The sequence below is a fragment of the Nannospalax galili genome, unplaced genomic scaffold (assembly GCF_000622305.1).
Source record: "Nannospalax galili isolate Female #2095 unplaced genomic scaffold, S.galili_v1.0 scaffold5401, whole genome shotgun sequence".
NCBI lineage: Eukaryota > Metazoa > Chordata > Mammalia > Rodentia > Spalacidae > Nannospalax > Nannospalax galili.
In genome coordinates this window covers 5,107-15,677 of record NW_008344334.1, presented here as the reverse complement: position 1 = coordinate 15,677, position 10,571 = coordinate 5,107, and the positions used below count along the sequence as shown (strand labels likewise).

Sequence of the window (10,571 nt, the reverse complement as noted above, 5' to 3'; positions counted from 1 at the left end):
GGAAGCAGAAAGATTGAGATAGAGCTAGAGAATGTTTTTCCGAGGGCAGAGGCAATATATGTGCCTAAATGTTGTACATCAGTGACCTACTTCCTGCAGTCATGGCTGAATGGAGGAACAGCTATGATGTCCCATTACATCCCTTATGATCCAATCACCTTTCCATAAAACTGTTTCTGAATCCTAATGTCCACAGTCCACATATTCAACACATGAGACTCTGGGATTCCACTTTATAACCATAAACTAAGGTCCATGACTTACTAGCCAACAAAACAGTGAAAGTGATGAAAGGGAACTTATTTGCCTTGCTATACATGGACCACCGTCTCAAATGTTCCGTACTTCAGTCTCAGATTTTAGTTAGGGTTAGATGCCGAGGGTTGGAGTCCCTGAGTTCTATTCTACCTCGTACCTAAAAGTTCACAAATCTCTGTTTCTGGATCTCCCTATGTAAATCCTATGTGGTTTATTTGCATAGTATAGATGTAAGAACTAGATTCATTTTTAGTTTTTAAAGAGTTCTCCATATTGTTTTCCATAGGGATTGCCTGAGTGTGGAATCCCACCAGCAGTGAATGGGCGTTCCCCTTTCTCAACATCCTCACCAGCATTTGGTATCATTTGTTGTCTTGATCCTAGCCAGTCGGATTGGGGTAAGGTGATACCTTAGATCTGTTTCAAATTTTACAGGAATTTCAATACAATGCAGACAATAAACCCCAAATTTCACTGTTAGCTTCTACTAGTGATACAAGTATGAAGCAATTCTTTCTTTTTTCAAAACTTGTTATTTTCTTTGAGGAATACACTTCTAGCCTGCTTCAAAGTCTGGATATTCTTCTGTGTTCTCTCAGATCTAAATTGTATTAAAATATGTTAATTCTTCAGAGAGGGCCAAAAAAAGTAGAATGTTCCCCTCTGTAGAGGAACTCATTCATGAACCCTTACAATCTATCTGTTGATTCAGAATTTCATACAGAGCTGGAGAGATGGCACAATGGTCAAGAGAACTGACTCTTCTCACAGAAGACCTGGGTTTGGTTCCCAGCACCCACATGACAGCTAACAACCATCAGTAACTGCTATTCAGGTGACCCAACGCCATGTTCAGGATTCTGTAGTCATTGTATTCATACAGTACAATTACCGTTTTGCCAACAAAACATGTATATACATAAAATAAAAAGAGATAAAAAGAATTTCCTATGATACATTCTGATCCAAACTAGCTTCGCTCTCCCTTTCTACAAACTCCTTTGTCCCTTCCCTTCCAACTTCATTTCTTCTATTATTACTTGTCTTCTTTTAGAAGCCTATTCTGTCCAATCTAAACTTCCTCAATGCTTTTGGGTTTAGGTCTATCCCCTTACATCTGGTGAACCTACCAGGCACATACCCTTAAGGAAAACTCCCTCTCCCAACACGTACCAGTTTCCAGCAGAGCCTCAGGTAGGGCTGAAGGAGTCCTCACCCACTGCCATCCATCCCGGGCCCCTGACTGGATTGGTTTTGCCCAGGTCTTGAGCAGGTAGTCAGTCATAAGTGCTGTCGGCTCACGTGTGCAACTACCCTGTGGCGTCCAGACCACAGTTTCCCTGTACTGTTCTACCACCTCTTGCTCTTACAATCTTACTGCCACCTCTTCTACAATGATGCTGAGCCTTCATTAGAATTGTTTTTGGATTTCTGTATCTTGGATTTCTTCTAATTTACTCTCTTATTGGACATCACAATGGAGTAGGGATTTGTTGTGGGGGGAGGAGGGAGAATATTGTCTTGTGCATTCATTTTTTTGTGTATTTGGTATGAGTACTAGGCATCTGTGTTTAGGCTCTTCATGGTGTTTTGGTATGAGCTTTTAGCCTAGGAGGAAGGAATCCCAGGCATTGATATCAAGCCAGATAAATGGAGGTATCTTAATTAACACCTAACAAATGTCATATTAAAATGTAAAACCTGAAGAAATATCACAAGATCGTTTCAAGATTGAAACTTAACATGTAAAAGGAATAATTATAAAGTGACTGATCCTTAAATGTTGTTGCCTATGAAATTTCAAGAATCTAAATAGACAATTTCAACAGAAGCCCATCCAGATCTCAGAAGAGACACCTTTAAAGTCAGTTAAAGTTTGACACCATATGCTTGAGTTTAAAAAATGTTTTTATTCTATTATATTTGAAATTCTAATGCACAACCTAAAGGTTCTCTCTAATTTGTGGATCCTAGCTCCAAGTCCTGGACCTGTAGTCACAGGAAATGAATTCAACATGGGCTAGAGATATAGGCACCTGCTAATTATGGTAACACTTTTTGAGTAATAGAGAATCAACTTAAAAGTCCATGAACAAATGAAACAGTTACTGGAATGTGATATTTCTAAAGAATAAAATACAATTGCATGATCGAAAAGAATGAATGTTTTTGCACTTGTAAAGGTGATTTTTGTGATGTTCACTTTAGTATGGAAAGGAAGTTGAAACATCAGCACTACATGATCTCAGTCATAAGAAACATATGAAAATAGATAGATGATAGGCCTTGAAGGTACAGTAGTGGTTACCATTGAATGATGAGGAAATGGGAGCAAGTACCAGACACTGTGTCATTGCCTCATGGCTGAACTAAGTTCTACTCTTCTATCCAAGGACAAGGTGAATAAATTCTACCACTTGTATTTTGTATCTTAAAATTTTAGAAAAGATGAACTTGGATACACTAATCACACAAAAGGGTAAAATTTTACATGTAGAGATATTAATGACTAGATCAATATACAATGTACATTTAAAGCAATATATCATGGGTACCTCATCTATATGTAAAATATGGTGTCATCAGAAAGTGAAGATTTCATTTCTATGAAACATTTTATTTATTTAATTGAAAAATTAGGAAATAATTTGTAGAGTCATATCTTTTCCTCTATATTATCACTAAAGTACAGTACTGGGTTAGGAATCCAGAACTTCCTAAGGAATTCAGCAAGCATCATGTGCCTCTTTCTCATTCACAGTTCTCACTGTGTATAAGCCTGTTCTGGTCTCCTGCCTGGAGCAAAACAAAGAGCCCTGGAATGTGAAGAGAGCAGAGACTGCAGATGATCAGGTAGGTTTTAGTGAATGAATTTGGGGCCCAGGAGAGGTCTTAAGTAAAGAAGGATAAAGACATGAAAATGTTTGTGCTGTTGTGAAATGCTTCATCAGAGAATACCACTCAGACAGTGTTTTGCCAAATGAGTCTTGCTGGCCAGTGACTACACAAGGGTGTCTGAACCCAAGTCTGCGGCCCTAAGCCATCTCTAGGGTAAGTTTGTATACAGAGCTTGGGAAGTTGCAAATCTCTGTTGTGTGCCTGCGGGTCAGTTTAGGCTCATTTGGGATCCATGCTTTCTCATGTTGTTCCTATGCTGGTTTCTTAGTAATCTTGGTGACCTCATTATTCACCACAGATAGGATATAGTTTATAGAGGCATTGCTTGGAAGATAGCTGTTGTTCAGGCACATTCCTGTCTCTGTAATTCTTGTTGGCAATGGCATTTGATATCATTTTTTCACTGTATATTTTTAATGAATTTTTCTGAATTTCATACAGTCCATCTGAATCATATTTACAACTCCCCTGTCTGCACCACCCCATAGCCTGCTGTGCTGGATAGCAAAACAAAGAGCCCTTGAACACCTGGGTTGAAGGAGCCTCAATTGGGGGATTGCCTCTATTGGACTGGCCTGTGGCCATGTCTAGGGGCATCTTCTTGATGAGTGATGTGGGAGGGCCCAGCCCACTTTGGGTGGTGCCACCCCTGGGCTGGTGGGCCTGTGTTTCATAAGAAAGCAGGGTGAGCAGGGGCCAGGGGAACAAGCCAGTAAGCAGTGTTCCTCCATGGCCTGTGCTCCAGCTTCTGCTTCCAGGTTCCTGCCCTGAGTTCCTACCCTGGGCTTCCTGATGAACTGTGACATGGGAGATGTAAGCTGAATAAACCCTTTCCTCCCCAAGTTGGTAGTGGTCAGAGTGTTTTGTCACAGCAGTAAAGAAACAAACCAGGACAGAAATTGGTACCAGAGGGTGGGGAATTGCTGTGACAGACCTGACCTTGGTGTTTTTGGGAGGACTGTGGAAGAGTTTGGAACTTTGGGCTGGAAAAGCCATTGAGTGCTCAGAATTTGTTGCTGTGGACCTTGGAACAGTTATACCAAAAGAGCTGTGAACAGTGGAGGCCTGGCTTATGAAGCTTCAAAGGGAAGTGGAGACTATCAGGGCTGTTTGTGTGATGTTTTGTATTGAGAATCTGTGGGTTCTGGTTGGGTGGGGCTGAAGAACCAGCTGTGATTAAGAAGAGACCAGAACCTGAAGTAAGGCCTTTGCTTTGCTGGGACAATTGATGCTGGTTAGCTGGGGCTGCAAGATACGCTGTAAGTAACAAGAGACCAGCATCACTGTGGTGAAATCTTCTGGGAGGTATTTCCTCAGAGTCAGCACACAGAGGGGACCCGAACCTCCATCTCTAGCTGGAAGCAGGACTTGGTAATGTGTAAGAGTTTCCTGCCTGGCTCTGGTGTTGAAAGCGTGAAGGGGTCACAGAGAGCAGCTGAGGCTTGGCACTCTGAGAGGCCAGGAAAGGCCATAGGTGAAAGTGCAGCTTCAATTGCAGTGAAGACCCCAGGATTGAAGGGGTCATGGAGAGAATCAAAGGCCTTTGCACCCCAAGAGGCAAGAAGAGGCCATTGGGGAAGGTGTAGCCTTAGTTTCAGTGGAGACGCCAGCTTTTTGGAGATGCTGGGACCATGGGACGACCACCAAGGACAGCAGTAGGTGTGGAATGGAGCTGGCCTGGGTCTGCGAGATGAGCTGAGTGTGCTGTGCACTGCAGAGTCAGAGCTGCCAGTACCCTTTGGAGTCCAGAAGATCATGCGTGAATCCCAGACCGATGTCCAGTCTCAAGCTACTTTGCTGGACTTTGGTTTTGCTTAGGTGTGCCCGATTCTTCCCTTTGAAATAAGACAGTACTTGTTTTGGATTTTACAGAAGCCCACCCACAGGAGAGACTTTTAAAAGAGACTATGAACTTTAAAGTGTTTGGATTTTTTAAAGGACTGTGGGGTTTTTAAGGTTGTACTGTCTTATGTTGTGATATTAACATCATATCTTGGGGACAAAAATTGGAAAGTTTATGGTTTAATAGGGATGTTTGTGTGTCAAGTTGACAAGGGGTCAATTGTGCTGGATAGCTTTAGTGTCAACTTGACACACCTGGGTTGAGGGAGCATCAATTGGGGGATTTCCTCTATTGGACTGGCCTGTGGCCATGTCTGAGGGGCATCTTCTTGATGAGTGATGTGGGAGGGCCCAGGCCACTGTGGGTGGTGCCACCCCCGGGCTGGTGGGCCTATGTTGCTTAAGAAAGCAGGGTGAGCAGGAACCAGGGGAACAAGCCAGTAAGCAGTGTTCCTCAATGGCCTGTGCTCCAGCTCCTGCCTCCAGGTTCCTGCCCTGAGTTCCTACCTTGGGCTCCCTGATGAACTGTGACCTGGGAGATGTAAGCTGAATAAACCCTTTCCTCCCCAAGTTGGTAGTAGTCAGAGTGTTTTGTCACAGAAATGAAGAAACAAACCAGGACACCTGCCCACAGGATTTTACCCATTCTGTCTTGTATGCTAAGGACTTTCAAGTCAGGTGTATGTAACTGCACCTCTCGTGGTGTGAGTTCATCCAGGGGTGCCTATTCAACCTGTCTAGTCTCACTTCCTTAAGGAAGATCTACTCTCCCACAACCAGCGGTCATCAGCTGCCATGGCTCCTCACCTAAGGTCTGGGCCTCCCCTTCGTTTCCCCAGTTCTGTGCCAGGTTTTTATCTGCGGAATCTTGTGCATGCTGTCCCCATTGCTGTGAATTCATATGTGCAAATTCCCAGGAGCCTGTAAGACCCTGATTCCTTATGGTCATGCATACCCCTTGCTCTTACAGTTTTTCTGCCCCAGCTTCTGCGATGGTCTTTGATGCCTTTTTGGATGAGGAGTTAATACAGGAGTCCTGTCCACGGACACACACTGCAGTCTCTTATTGTCTTTCTTTGGCCCGTTGTGGTCTTCTGTGTTCTTCGTCCTCTGTTGCTTGAGAAAACAGCTGTGATAAGAGTTGAGAGGTGCATTGGTATTCTCTTTACCCTTGTTCCATTATGTTCCACAAGGCTTAGGTGTAGAGGTTCCATTGTAGAGTTATTAGCAAGTGCCTATATCTCTAGCTCAAACAGGTTTGGTCATCTCACAGACATGGATTCTCTGTGTGTGGCCAGTTGTTGAACTCTAGACTCTTTGTTGCAAAAGAAGCTTCTTTGCTGAGTGTGGCTGATATACTTATCAACAAATATGAGTCCATTTATGAAATATAGTAAGAATTATGTTTGTCCAGGGATGTGACAGATGAAGGGTTTTCTCTAGGGTCTGTGACTGCTCCACCCATGTGTATTTGGGTGTGTATACAGTGCCACACCAGAGTCCCCTTCCTTTGAGGAGGTTTTATGTCCAGTTAGATGCCTATTGATTACTGGACACCACTAAATTTTGCTGTGTGGATCATTGCTGTGCTTATTACGCTTTACAGCTAGGATTGGACCATTGATTGATTTTTGTCCCTTAGCAGCTTGCATGTTTTTATTTTATGTGTATTTCATATGTGTATGTAAGTGCACTCATGTCATATAATGCCTGGGGAGGACAGAAAAGGACATCAGATCCCCTGGAAGTGGATGGTTGTTATTTGCCATGTTGGAGCTAGATTAGAACCCAGGTCTTCTGAAAGAACAGCCAGTGCTCTTATCCACTTAGCAATCTCTTTAGCCACCTCCATATAAAGTTCAACATTGCCTTTCCATATCTGTGAGGAATGGCCTTGGAACATTATTTTAAATTTATGTATTTGTTTACTTCATTTCATGCGTAATTTGTCTGCATGTATGTTAATGTACCCATGCATGTAGTGCCTGTGTAGTGCCTGAGTGTTAAATTCCCTGGAACTTAAGTTATGGATGGCTCTTAGCAGCCCTGTGAGTGCTGGGAACTGAACCCTGGACCTTTGGAGGAGCAACCAGTGCTTGTAACTACTGAGCCATCTCTCCAGCTCTGGCCCTAGAATTTGGATTCACATGGGAATGAAACTAGATTGCTTTTGGTAGGATGACCATGGGCACAAGATTAATTCTTCCAATCATTGATGTTGGATAGTCTTTTTATCTTCTGGCATTTTCTTCATTTCTTTGTTCACAGTCTTAATGCTGTCAGTGTGAATGCCTTTCATTTCCTTTGTTAGTTTTATGCTTAGGTATTTTATTTTTGGTGTGGCCATTTTAAATGAGATTGTTGTCCTGACTTTTTTTCTCTATACATGACAGTGATACATAGAAAGTCTATGCAGGTCAATGATCCTCAATTTCTTGAGGCCTGCTCTGCTTTCAGTCTTGGGGTCTATTTTGGAGAAGGTTTCATGGACTGCTGAGAATTGGTATCATTTTGAGTGTAATGTCCTGTAGATGTCTGTTTGTTGCATTTGATTTATAGATTCATCCAACTCCAATGTTTCTGTTCATTTTCGAGATGACCTGTCTCTTGGCGATAGTAAAGTATTGAAATCTCCCACTATTAATGTGTTGGGGTTAATTTGTGGCTTTTCATCTAGTTCTATTTGTTTTTATAAACTGGAGAATCTGTCTTGGGTGTGTACATCCTGAGGATTGTAGTATCCTCCTTTCAGTTGTTCTCTTAATGAGGGTGCAGTGTCATTGTTCATCAATTCAGTTTCAAATCTATCTTGTGTGTTATTTGAGTAGATATGTCTGCTTGTTTCCTAGTTCCATGATGGAGCAGCTTTTTCCATCCTTTTACCCTGAGGTGGTGTCTCTCTTTGCTGGCAACACGTGTTTCTTCGAGGCAGCTGGAAGATGGCTCCTCTTCCCTAATCCAATCTGCTACTCTGTGCCCTTTTACTGCAAGGATTTGTGACCATTAATATTCAGAGTTATTTTGTATTAACTCCTGTCCTTTTGTTGATTTTTGTTTTGTTTTCTTAGGTCTTTTTGATGAATAATTTTGGCATTCTTTTTCACCTGTGACATTTGCTTGTGTTAATCCCTGTCTTCTGTTCCTAGTATTCCTTCCAATATCTTCTGTAGAGCTGGCATAGTGGTCATATATTCCTTTAGTCTCTGTCATGAAAAGCCGTTACTTTTCTTTCAGTAGTTTTGTGATGTGTAACAGTCAGTGTTGGCAGTTGTGGTGCATGCCTTTAATCCCAGCACTCAGGAGGCAGAGGCAGGCGGATCTCTGTGAGTTCAAGACCGGCCTGCTCTACGTAGTGAGTTCCAGGACAGCTGGGGCTACAGGGAGACCCTGTCTCAAAAAAGACAAAAAAAAAAAAAAATCAAAAAATCAAAAAACTTCCTAAGCCCTTCCAACTTTAAAAGTTTCCATTGAAGAATCTTCTGTTATTGTGATGGGTCTGTGTTTATGGGGACTTGGTCTTTTCTCTTGCAAAGTTACGTGCCTTTGTTTAGTACCTGTCTTTAATGTTATCACTTTGATGTGCCATGGAACGTTTTTGAAGGAGAGTGCCCCTCACCCCCCTCCCTGTCCTTTGAGAAAGAGCTGCCCTCCACCTGACTCTGGAAATCCCCTCCATTGTTCAAACTCTTTCCTGGCACATCTGTTTATGGTTTCTATAGAAACAATCCAGGGCAGAAGAGGAAGAATGGTCTGCCCCTGGTAAGCTAGCCAATGGCTGTATAGGTTAAGGCTCTGGAACTCAGCCCTAGATTGTTCAAATTCTTTCCTGGTTCTTCTGGTTATGGTTTCTATAGAAATCCCCTGCTTTGTGGTTTTTGTGGTTTCAATGCTTAAAAGCCCTGTGTTTTCACAGCTTGGGGTCACAGTACAGCTCCCGAGACTGTGTCCCCAGCCCATTGGCTCCAATAAAGCACTTGTGTTTTTACTGAGACTCAGTATCCAAGTGATCAATTCAGGGAATTCTTCAGACCCGGAACATTTCTTTTCTGGTCCTCTGTGTTTGATGTTCTGTTGGCTTCACGTACTTGTTGGATAACTTTCTCTGTAGATTTGGGAGACATTCTAGTGTGATTGAATTTAAAATGTTATTCATTCCTTTGTCCTGGAGTTCTTCCCTTTCTTCTCTGTCCATAATTTGCAGGCTTTTCCTTTTAATGCTCTCCTAAAATTCCTGCATATTCCTTTCTATGAGTTTTTAAATAGGAATTCTCTGTGCTTTACCTAAAAGCACTTCTGTGATTTCTGCCAGGCAAATTAGGAAAATGGCAAGACAGCCCTCTAGTGGTGACTGACGGACGCTGCAGGAAGAATTCAGGCCCTGGTTAGTCAACAATGGGGCTTCCTGTGACACTTCCTGAGACATCCATTTCCTGGTAAAACCTGGGCCGGAGTGGGCGGGGCCAGAGCAGAGACAGAGACACGCCATCTTCTAGCCCGACTATCGGAACACCAGGGTCATGAAAACTCTGCACGGACCTAGGGAGCACTCCACTTGGGTGCAGCGTGGTGCTGAACAGGCAGAGGGTGAGCCCTGACCGGTTTCAGTTGGATCGAACGTTCACCCCAGCCACTGGAACCACCCGGAGCGGTGGGTGCAGAGCGGATGTGGGGCGGGTCCGGGAGGGGCCGGGAGATGGGAGGAGAGTGTGGATGGAACCTGAAGCCACGGGAAAGGCTCCTGGTCATGTGATCGGAGTGGCCCGGGACCCTCTGCAGTCAGAGGCAGGTCCAGGAAACTCACCAGGGATTTAACCTTTGTTCTTGCTCATCTACAGCAAGGAGCACAGGTCTCAAAATTCCGCTGCAGATATTTGGATACCTTGGCTATGCATCCTCTTCGATTTACATTATTTAAGGTTGTTGCATTCAGCTAAATTTAAGACCATATGAACAAAGATGAATCCTGATTTTTATCAGCAATTTTATGGCTTCCGAAATATTGTCATAAAAATAATCAAGTAGACTAGACTATTTGAATTAATGCGCTGATGTTCCCAAATATGGCAGAGTGACCTCCAGTGTACAGCAATTATTTCAAGTCAATGTTTCGTTTCTCCTCTTGTTGTGGAGAAAGCAATGCTGTTCTAGTGAATATTCATCCCTGCATTTTGACTTCCTTGTTCTACTTTTCTGTATGTAAGGGAGTGGCATTTGGACCTGGAGACTTGCCATACCTAGAGAGCTTGTTAGAAATAGTCACACAAAGAATGCTTCTTTCTAGATTGCATTGAATCAGAACATATATTTTAGCAGACATCCACAGTTATAATTGTAAGCATTAATACAATAAGCAAACTCTATATTCACCGTTAATTTCCCATTCGAAATATATGATGTATGTTAGGAATCCAGCATTTAAACGTATATTCTTATGTTGAGATCTCAATTTTCGACCCTATGTTAATCTCAGTACTTGGGAGGCAGAGGGCAGGCGGATTTCTGTGAGTTCAAGTCCAGCCTGGTTTACAAAGGGATTTCCAGGCCAGCTGGGTCTACAGGGAGACCCTGTCTCA

At 42.9% G+C, this 10,571-nt stretch overlaps 1 long non-coding RNA gene across 3 annotated transcripts in view; it reads left to right on the top strand.

Moving 5' to 3' along the window:
- The first annotated feature begins 9,018 nt into the window (after positions 1–9,018).
- Positions 9,019–10,571, top strand: part of LOC103740063 — a 5,273-nt gene continuing 3,720 nt past the window's right edge. For all 3 annotated transcript variants that reach the window (XR_607535.3, XR_001872612.2, XR_003850737.1), the window contains exon 1: positions 9,019–9,646. This is a non-coding gene — a long non-coding RNA (uncharacterized LOC103740063). The remainder of the gene's footprint in view (positions 9,647–10,571) is intronic.